Below are 10,996 nucleotides of genomic sequence, written 5' to 3'. Positions count from 1 at the left end.
CTTGAATGCATCCACGATTTCTAGAGCCACTTCCTTAAGTACCCTGGGATGCAGACCCAGGCCCTGGGGATTTATCAGCCTTCAGTCCCATCAATCTGGATCCCAAGAAAGAGAGTTTGTGGAGTGTCTCCGAGATGGATTCTGAGAGCAGCTTGTAATGGAGCCGACCAGAGAAAGGGCCATTCTTGATTTAGTGTTGTCCAATGAACCAGATTTGATAAGAGAACTCGAGGTAAAGGAACCGCTTGGAGGTAGTGATCATAATATGATTAGTTTTAATCTGCAATTTGAGAAGGAGAAGGTTAAATCGGAAGTGTCAGTGTTGCAGTTGAACAAAGGGGACTATGAAGGCATGAGAGAGGAGCTGGCCAAGGTCGACTGGAAAGGGATCCTAACAGGAATGACGGTGGAACAGCAATGGCAGGAATTTCTGGGCATAATCCGGAAGACGCAGGATCATTTCATTCCAAAAAGGAAGAAAGATTCTAAGGGGAGTAGGAGGCAACCGTGGCTGACAAGGGAAGTTAGGGATGGAATAAAACTAAAAGAAAAGATGTATAACACAGCAAAGAGTAGCTGGAAGCCAGAGGATTGGGAAACTTTCATAGGACAACAAAAGGTAACAAAACGGGCAACACGGGCTGGAAAGATGAAGTACAAGGGGAAGCTGGCCGGAAATATAAAGAATGACAGTAAAAGCTTCTTTAGGTATGTTAAGAGAAAAAGAGTAGCAAAGTCAAATGTGGGTCCCTTGAAGGCAGACACGGGTGAAATTATTATGGGTAACAAGGAAATGGCAGAAGAGTTGAACAGGTACTTCGGATCTGTCTTCACTAAGGAAGACACAAACAATCTCCCAGATGTACTAGAGGACAGAGGATCTAGGGGGGTAGAGGAACTGAAAGAAATTGTCATTAGGCGAGATATAGTATTGGGTAGACTAATGGGACTGAAGGTTGATAAATCCCCTGGGCCTGATGGTCTGCATCCCAGGGTCCTCAGGGAGGTGGCTCTAGAAATAGTGGACGCATTGGTGATCACTTTCCAATGTTCAATAGATTCAGGATCAGTTCCTGTGGATTAGAGAGTAGCTAATGTTATCCCACTTTTCAAGAAAGGAGCGAGAGAGAAAACGGGGAATTACAGACCAGTTAGCCTGACATCGGTGGTGGGGAAGATGCTGGAGTCAATTATTAAAGAGGTAATAACGGTGCATTTGGATAGCAGTAAAAGGATAAGTCCAAGTCAGCATGGATTTATGAAAGGGCAATCATGCTTGACCAATCCTGGAATTTTTTGAGGATGTGACAAGTAAAATGGATGAAGGGGAGCCAGTGGATGTAGTGTATCTAGACTTTCAGAAAGCCTTTGATAAGGTCCCACACGGGAGATTGATGAGCAAAATTAGAGCACATGGTATTGGGGGTAGGGTGTTGACATGGGAAGAAAATTGGTTGGCAGACAGGAAGCAAAGAGTAGGAGTAAACGGGTCCTTTTCAGAATGGCAGGCAGTGGCGAGTGGAGTGCCGCAAGGCTCGGTGTTGGGGCCGCAACTGTTTACCATATATATTAATGATTTGGAAGAGGGAATTAGAAGCAACACTAGCAAGTTTGCGGATGACACAAAGCAGGGTGGCAGTGTGAACTGTGAAGAGGATGTTAGGAGGTTGCAGGGTGACCTGGACAGGTTGAGTGAGTGGGCAGATGCGTGGCTGATGCAGTATAATATAGATAAATGTGAGGTTATCCACTTTGGCAGCAAAACCAAGGAGGCAGATTATTATCTCAATGGAGTTAGGTTAGGTAAGGGGGAGGTGCTTCGAGACCTGGGAGTCCTTGTACACCAGTCACTGAAAGTTGGCGTGCAGGAACAGCAGTCAGTGAAGAAAGCTAATGGCATGTTGGCCTTCATAACAAGAGGATTTCAGTATAGGAGTAAAGAGGTTCTTCTGCAGTTGTATCGGGCCCTGGTAAGACCACATCTGGAGTATTGTGGACAGTTGTGGTCTCCTAATTTGAGGAAGGACATCCTTGTAATTGAGGCAGTGCAGCGTAGGTTCACGAGATTAATCCCTGGGATGGCGGGACTGCCATATGAGGAAAGATTGAAAAGACTAGGCTTGTATTGAATGGAGTTTAGAAGGATGAGAGGGGATCTTATAGAAACATATAAAATTATAAAAGGACTGGACAAGCTAGATGCAGGTAAAATGTTCCCAATGTTGGGCGAGTCCAGAACCAGGGGCCACAGTCTTAGAATAAAGGGGAGGCCATTTAAAACTGAGGTGAGAAAAAACGTTTTCACCCAGAGAGTTGTGAATTTGTGGAATTCTCTGCCACAGAGGGCAGTGGAGGCCAAATCACTGGATGGATTTAAGAGAGAATTAGATAGAGCTCTAGGGGCTAGTGGAATCAAGGGATATGGGGAGAAGGCAGGCACGGGTTATTGATTGGGGACGATCAGCCATGATCACAATGAATGATGGTGCTGGCTCGAAGGGCCGAATAGCCTCCTCCTGCACCTATTTTCCATGTTTCTATGTTTAACACCATTTCCCGCCTAATGTGAATTTCCTTCAGCTTGCTTTAAATATCAATTTCAGACACTGACAGGATGAAAAATGGTTTTAGTAGCAGTGGAGAGAAAATGCCAGATACCAGAATAATTCACCAAGATTAAATCCCTTACTTTTAGAAATGTACCAATTTGTGACAAATTTCTAATCACATCTCTAACTAACTCTGAATGGAACCATTTACATTTTAGTCAAGTTGTACCTTTTAAATCTGTGACTCACTCATGGCTAATATAAATGAGGATCTATTTATGCCAGCGGGTAAAATCACTGTCAATTTAATTACTCACTTAAATGTAAGCAGAATACATAATAAAGTTGCAAGTTACCTTGCAAGTCCACTAATACAATCAAGATCAGATCCCAATATGTGCAGCATAGGTTCACTAGTTTAATCCGCGGGATGGCGGGACTGTCATATGAGGAAAGATTGGAAAGACTGGGCTTGTATTCACTGGAATTTGGACGGATGAGAGGGGATCTTAGACAATAGACAATAGACTACAGGTGCAGGAGGAGGCCATTCGGCCCTTCGAGCCAGCACCGCCATTCAATGTGATCATGGCTGATCATTCTCAATCAGTACCCCGTTCCTGCCTTCTCCCCATACCCCCTGACTCCGCTATCCTTAAGAGCTCTATCTAGTTCTCTCTTGGATGCATTCAGAGAATTGGCCTCCACTGCCTTCTGAGGCAGAGAATTCCACAGATTCACAACTCTCTGACTGAAAAAGTTTTTCCTCATCTCCTCATCTTATAGAAACGTACAAAATTATAAAAGGACTGGACAAGCTAGATGCATGAAAAATGTTTCCAAAGTTGAGGGAGTCCAGAACCAGGGGCCACAGTCTTAGAATAAAGGGGAGGCCATTTATAACTGAGATGAGAAAAAACTTTTTCACCCAGAGAGTTGTGAATTTGTGGAATTCTCTGCCATAGAGGGCAGTGGAGGCCAATTCACTGAATAAATTAAAAAGAGAGTTAGATAGAGCTCTAGGGGCTAGCGGAATCAAGGGATATGAGGAGAAGGCAGGCACGGGTTACTGATTGTGGATGATCAGCCATGATCACAATGAATGGCGGTGCTGGCTCAAAGGGCCAAATGGCCTCCTCCTGCTCCTATTTTCTATGTTTCCAGGTAAAACTTTTAACCATCCTACTAGCACACAGATACAATTCACTTTCTTTAGCCCGAGAAAAAATCATATTAGTGATAGCCATGTGTCTCATTATAAAGAATAAATTCACTCATTAATAATTTCAATGTGCTTAGACAGTAATTGAGAAAAAATACTCTACTCCTTCGAGCTGCATGTGATTTAATTATGTTTTTTTGCCTGTAGTGTTGGATCATACAATTAACCCTAAGATAAAATAGAAATGTAGAAAATAGGTGCAGGAGTAAGCCATTCGGCCTATTAATGTATACACCGATCAGCCAAAACATTGTGACCACTGACAGGCATAGTGAATAACATTGGTTATGTTGTTACAATGGCACCTGTCAATGGGTGGGATATATTAGGCAGCAAGTGGATAATCCCTGCTGCTCTGAGTCTATAAGGCATTTCCTCATGTTTAAGGGTAGTCACGGTGGCGCAGCGGTAGAGTTGCTGCCTTACAGCGAATGCAGCGCCGGAGACCCAGATTCCATCCCGACTACGGGTGCTGTCTGTACGGAGTTTGTACGTTCTCCCCGTGACCTGCGTGGGTTTTCTCCGAGATTTTCTGTTTCCTCCCACACTCTAAAGACGTGCAGGTTTGTAGGTTAATTGGCTTGGTATGTGCAGGGATTGCTGGTCGGCGTGGACCCGGTGGGCTGAAGGGCCTGTATCTCTCACCTAAACTAAACTAAACTAAACTGGTTTACTCGTGAAAGACAGAGGGTTGTACAGGAAGACTTGTTATTCTGGCTGGAGGTTCGTGACCGGTGAAGTTCCGCAGTGATTTGTGTTGGGACCTCTGTTGTTTGTGATATATATATATAAACAACTTGGATGTAAATGTAGATGGGTTGGTTGGTAAACAAATGTGCATAGGAAATGTGTTGGAACTCCCTTTGAGCTACTCCAGCATTTTGTGTCTATCTTTGGGTTGGGTAGTAAGATTGCAGACGTCACCAAAATGGTTAGATTTGCAAACAGTGAGGAAGTTTGTCAAAGTAAAGAGTGGGATTTATATCAGCTACTGAAATGGGTCAAGAAATGACAGAGGGAGTTTAATCTTAGCAAGTGTGACGTCTTGCACTCTGGAAGGTTGAATACAAGGGGAAAGTATATAGTTAATGGCAGGTCCATTACCAGCATTCATGTACAGAGGTTCCTTGCATTCCGAGTCAATAACTCCCTGAAAGTGGCAATACCATTATTGCCAATACCAACCTTCCAAAGTGCAAAGGGTGGCACGATGGCGCACCCACTAGGCACCAGCGAATGCAGCACTGGGGACCCGGGTTCGATCCCGACTACGGGTGCTGTCTGTACGGAGTTTGTACGTTCTCCCCGTGACCTGCGTGGGTTTTCTCCGGGATCTTCGATTTCCTCCCACACTTCAAAGACGTGCGGGTTTGTAGGTTAATTGGCTTTGGAAATGTAAAAATTGTTCCTAATGTGTGTAGGATGGTGTTAATGTGCTAGTCGGCGCGGACCCGGTGGGCTGAAGGGCCTGTTTCCGTGCTGTATCTCTAAACTAAACTAAACCAGAAGATAGAACAGTAAAGAAGCCAATTGGTATGCTTGCCTTCATTGGTTGGGGCGTAGCGTATAAAAGTCAGGAAGGCATGTTGCAATTTTATAGAACTTTGGTTAGGCTGCATTTGGAGTATTGTATGTAGTTCTGGTTGCTCCACCCTAGGGAGAGAGTGGAGGCTTTGAGATGGTGCAGAAGATGTTTACAACAATGGAGACACAAGGAAATTCAGATGCTGGAATCCTGAGCAAAATACATAGTGCTGGTGTAACTCAGCATGTCATGCAGTATCTGTGGATGGAATGGATAGGCAACATTTTGTGTCAGTACCTGAAACATTACCTATCCATATTCTCCAATGATGCTGCCTGACCCATTGCATTAGTCCAGCAGTTTGTGTCTTTCTTTTACTAACAGGGAGAGGTTCCTACTAAGAATAAGAGGTCGGCCATTTAGGACTGAAATGAGGAAAAACATTTTCACCCAGAGAGTTGTGAATCTGTGGGATTCTCTGCCACAGACGGCAGTGGAGGCCGATTCACTGGAGGTTTTTCAAGAGAGGGTTTGATTTAGCTCTTAGGGCTAATGAAATCAAAGGATATGGGGAAAAAAGCAGGAACGCGGTACTGATTGTGGATGATCAGCCATGATCATATTGAAGTGCCAATGGAGACACAAGTGGCGGCACGGTGGCGCAGCGGTAGAGTTGCTGCCTTACAGCGAATGCAGCGCCGGAGACTCAGGTTCGTTCCTGACGACGGGCGCCGTCTGTACGGAGGTTGTACGTTCTCCCCATGACCTGCGTGGGTTTTCTCCGAGATCTTCGGTTTCCTCCCACACACCAAAAGACATACAGGTTTGTAGGTTAATTGACTAGGTAAAATGTTTTTTAAAAAATGATAATAATTCCCTAGTGTGTGGAGGATCGTGTCAGTGTGCGGGGATCGCTGGGCGGCGCGGACTCGGTGGGCCGAAGTGATTTATTGGTCTTTTAAAACCTTGAAGCCAAAACAGGTTGTGGCCTAATAGGTTTTCACTGCGAACTCTTCAAGACATAGAGAATGAAGAGAGACCAGGCAGAGTGGTGGAAGAGGAAGGTGGAAGGGAGAATAGCTTTCAGTCGGAGGTCCCATCATCTACACTTTCAAGAAAGCAATTCCATGACCTCACCCTCTGTAGAGACCTATGTGTAAGGTACCCCTTCAAAAAAGAGGTCTTGATGAAATATCCAGATGTGTTACAACTAGGGATGCCAACTGTCCCGTATTAGCCGGGACATCCCGTATATTGGGCTAAATTGGTTTGTCCCGTACGGGACCGCCCTTGCCCTCTATTAGGCCCGGGGGGCGCTGTAGGCCCGGACAGTGTAAGCCCGGACAGTGTAGGCCCGGACAGTGTAGGCCCGGACAGTGTAGGCCAACTGTCCCGTATTAGCTGGGACATCCCGTATCTTGGGCTAGGCCAGTGTAGGCCCGGACCAGTGTAAGCCCGGACCAGTGTAGGCCAGGACCAGTGTAGGCCAGGACCAGTGTAGGCCCGGACCAGTTGTAGGCCCGGACCAGTGTAGGCCCGGACCAGTGTAGGCCCGGACCAGTGTAGGCCAGGACCAGTGTAGGCCAGGACCAGTGTAGGCCCGGACCAGTGTAGGCCCGGACCAGTGTAGGCCCGGACCAGTGTAGGCCCGGACCAGTGTAGGCCCGGACCAGTGTAGGCCCGGACCAGTGTAGGCCCGGACCAGTGTAGGCCCGGACAGTGTAGGCCCGTACACTGTAGGCCCCGGGGCTGGTGTGGGCCTGGAGGCTCGGGAGATTGGGTAGCAACCCGCATCACAGAGTTTGTGTAGCAACCCACCTCCCGGCCCAGGCGGCCGCCATTGGTAGAGCGGGAGCACGTGGCCGCTGGCTGGGTGAGGTCACTTGTGGTGCTGGCGGTGACGGCACCTTTTGTCCCTTATTTGGGAGTGAGAAAGTTGGTAACTCTAGTTGCAACCATGCCTATCTCGCTCAGTTACTCCAGGTTTTTGTGCCTATCTATGGTCGAGATAGCATTGCATTTGACTTTAAGGTGACTGTATCTGTTACCGTCTTCCAGGCTGCTTTGGAGATATGAGCAGCATCTAATAATCTGCTGCGCACTGCAGTATACCGGATGTATAAATGGAAGTCAATTAATCTCAATGTTCCTTGCCAGAGGCAAGCAGCTGGGATATGCACTGTCTGCAGATCTGGCCATGAAGCAGTATGTTTGTGCGTTGGCTTACCTGATCTTGTCTGTTCCACTCCTCAATGGAGGATCCCCTCATAACTCAATGAGCCGACTTGAAGACTTGTTACCTTCTGCACATTGCAAAATAATGAATCACCAATGTCAGCAATACATCTCAACTCATCAAGTCTGAAGAATAGTCTCGACCCGAAAAATCACCCGTTCCTTCTCTCCAGAGATGCTCCCTGTCCCTCTGAGTTTTTCCTTCCCAGAGACATACGAGACTAGCTTTGTATCTGGCAGGACACATAACTCATACCACTACAGTACCAAGGAGGTCAGCTAGTTTGACACACAGTCACCTGTTGTTCTCAGAGATGAAAGTTATTATATAAGTGCGTGCTTATTATATGTTCGCGAATTGTGAAAGGCTTGGATAGAGTGGATGTGGAGAGGATGTTTCCACTAGTGGGAGAGTCTAGGACCAGAGGGCATAGCCTCAGAATTAAAGGACGTTCCCTTAGGAAGATGTGGAGGATTTTCTTTAGTCAGAGGGTGGTGAATCTGTGGAATTCATTGCCACAGAAGACTGTGGAGGCCGTCAATGGATATTTTTAAGGCAGAGATAGATAGATTTGATGTCAGGGGTTATGGGGAGAAGACAGGAGAATGGGGTGAGGAGAGAGATAGATCAGCCATGATTGAATGGCGGAGTAATTCCTAATGTTCAACACTGCCTTCAACCACTGAACGTCGCTTCCCCTTATTCTTCCTTTTCTGTTCGTTTATTTATTTATTTTTATGTCTTATTTACCCTGTAAAGCGCCTTTGAGTGTCCAGAAAAGCGCTATACAAATGTAATGTATTATTATTATTATTATTATTATTAATGGGCCTAATTCTGCTCCTATCACTTTTGACTATAACCTTCTGACTCTATGCTGCCACCATTACAGCAGACCCTCACCAGAGGGGGAGAGATTGAAGAGATCGTCACCAAAAGGGGGGGAGAGAGAGGAAGAGTTTGGACTGTGGTGTGTGGCTGTGTCAGCCAGGTCAAACAGCAGACTCAAATACACAGAGGGCCTGCTATTTTGTATTGTTGCTCTATGGATACAGTTTTGTTCTGTATTTTACTTGTATCTTGCTTTAATAAATAGTTATTTGCGCCCTTCAGCAAGTGCATTCTCCATTCCTTGATCCACATCCTTCAATCCTGCATATATTTTGTTACACTTGAGAAGCTAGCCCTAGCATCTCCACAAAATGAAGATTCATCAATTATTATTAGGCAGTCGATGCAAATGCGATGCATGACGCTAGTCATAGAATGAGGAGAATATTCCTTTTGAAGTTTGAGTTCATTCATCTTGATAAATTTGTTTCTGTCCATCAAATTGTTTTGCCTTGTGAACATCTTGCTGCACCATCCATTTTTCCACCCTCAACTGGGCAAATGTTTGAAGATGGACACAAAATGCTGGAGTAACTCAGCGGGGCAGGCAGCATCTCTGGAGAGCAGGAATGGGTGACGTTTCGAGAGTCAGGGGAGAGGGAGACACGGAGATAAGGAAGGGTAAGGTATGAAAACGAGACATCAATAGACAATAGACAATAGGTGCCATTCGGCCCTTCGAGCCAGCACCGCCATTCAATGTGATCATGACTGATCATTCTCAATCAGTACCCCGTTCCTGCCTTCTCCCCATACCCCCTGACTCCACTATCCTTAAGAGCTCCATCCAGCTCTCTCTTGAATGCATTCAGAGAATTGGCCTCCACTGCCTTCTGACGCAGAGAATTCCACAGATTCACAACTCTCTGACTGAAAAAGTTTTTCCTCATCTCAGTTCTAAATGGCCAACCCCTTATTCTTAAACTGTGGCCCCTTGTTCTGGACTCCCCCAACATCGGGAACATGTTTCCTGCCTCTAACGTGTCAAAAGAGATGCTAATCAGGGGAATTGTAGAATAGAATTGTTAGCTAGGAGAAGGTGACAACAAAGCATAGAGATAGAATGTAATCAGGGGGACAAACAGTGGTCAGAGAACTGGGAAGGGGGGGGGATGGAGAGAGAGGGAAAGCAAGGGTTACTTGCAGCTAGAGAAGTCAATGTTCATACCGCTGGGGTGTAAACTGCCCAAGCGAAATATGAGGTGCTGTTCCTCAATTTGCGCTGGGCCTCACTCTGACAATGGAGGAGGCCTAGGACAGAAAGGTCAGTGTGGGAATGGGAAGGGGAATTAAAGTGTTTGGCAACCGGGAGATCAGGTAGGTTTAGGCGGAGTGAGCGGAGGTGTTCAGCGAAGCGATGGCCGACCCTGCGCTTGGATGACCTCCTCCTATGGATGCACAAGGTCTTTCTTTCCCTCCATGTCTCGCACCATATCTTGCAGTGCATTGTCCGAGATTCATGATACGTGCTCCCTTTAATGTGCAGTCCCCTTTTCTGTTGTACGGCACAGGTTACTTTTCAAAAAGCTCCCATTATGCGTTGTAAACCCAGTTTGTAACCTCATAAGTGAGAGTGTGTAAGTGGGAGTGGCACCTAACAGCATAAAAATTAAGGAGAGGAAGTATAACATAGCAAAGAAGAGTGGGAAGACAGAGGATTGGGACTATTTTAAAGAGCAACAAAAGTTAACTAAAAAGGCAATACGGGGAGAAAAGATGAGGTACGAGGGTAAACTAGCCAATAATATAAAGGAGGATAGCAAAAGTTTTTTTAGGTACGTGAAGAGGAAAAAAATAGTCAAGGCAAATGTGGGTCCCTTGAAGACAGAAGCAGGGGAATTTATTATGGGGAACAAAGAAATGGCAGACGAGTTAAACCGTTACTTTGGATCTGTCTTCACTGAGGAAGATACACACAATCTCCCAAATGTTCTAGGGGCCGGAGAACCTAGGGTGATGGAGGAACTGAAGGAAATCCACATTAGGCAGGAAATGGTTTTGGGTAGACTGATGGGACTGAAGGCTGATAAATCCCCAGGGCCTGATGGTCTGCATCCCAGAGTACTTAAGGAGGTGGCTCTAGAAATAGTGGAAGCATTGGAGATCATTTTTCAATGTTCTATAGATTCAGGATCAGTTCCTGTGGATTGGAGGATAGCAAATGTTATCCCACTTTTTAAGAAAGGAGGGAGAGAGAAAACGGGTAATTATAGACCAGTTAGTCTGACATCAGTGGTGGGGAAGATGCTGGAGTCAATTATAAAGACGTAATTGCTGAGCATTTGGATAGCAGTAACGGGATCATTCCGAGTCAGCATGGATTTATGAAGGGGAAATCATGCTTGACAAATCTACTGGAATTTTTTGAGGATGTAACTAGGAAAATTGACAAGGGAGAGTCAGTGGATGTGGTGTACCTCGACTTTCAGAAAGCCTTCGACAAGGTCCCACATAGGAGATTAGTGGGCAAAATTAGGGCACATGGTATTGGGGGTAGGGTACTGACATGGATAGAAAATTGGTTGACAGACAGAAAACAAAGAGTGGGGATAAATGGGTCCCTTTCGGAATGG

The sequence above is a fragment of the Rhinoraja longicauda genome, chromosome 7, assembly GCF_053455715.1.
Source record: "Rhinoraja longicauda isolate Sanriku21f chromosome 7, sRhiLon1.1, whole genome shotgun sequence".
Classification (NCBI taxonomy): Eukaryota; Metazoa; Chordata; class Chondrichthyes; order Rajiformes; family Arhynchobatidae; genus Rhinoraja; species Rhinoraja longicauda.
Note: the sequence above shows the minus strand (reverse complement) of the source record.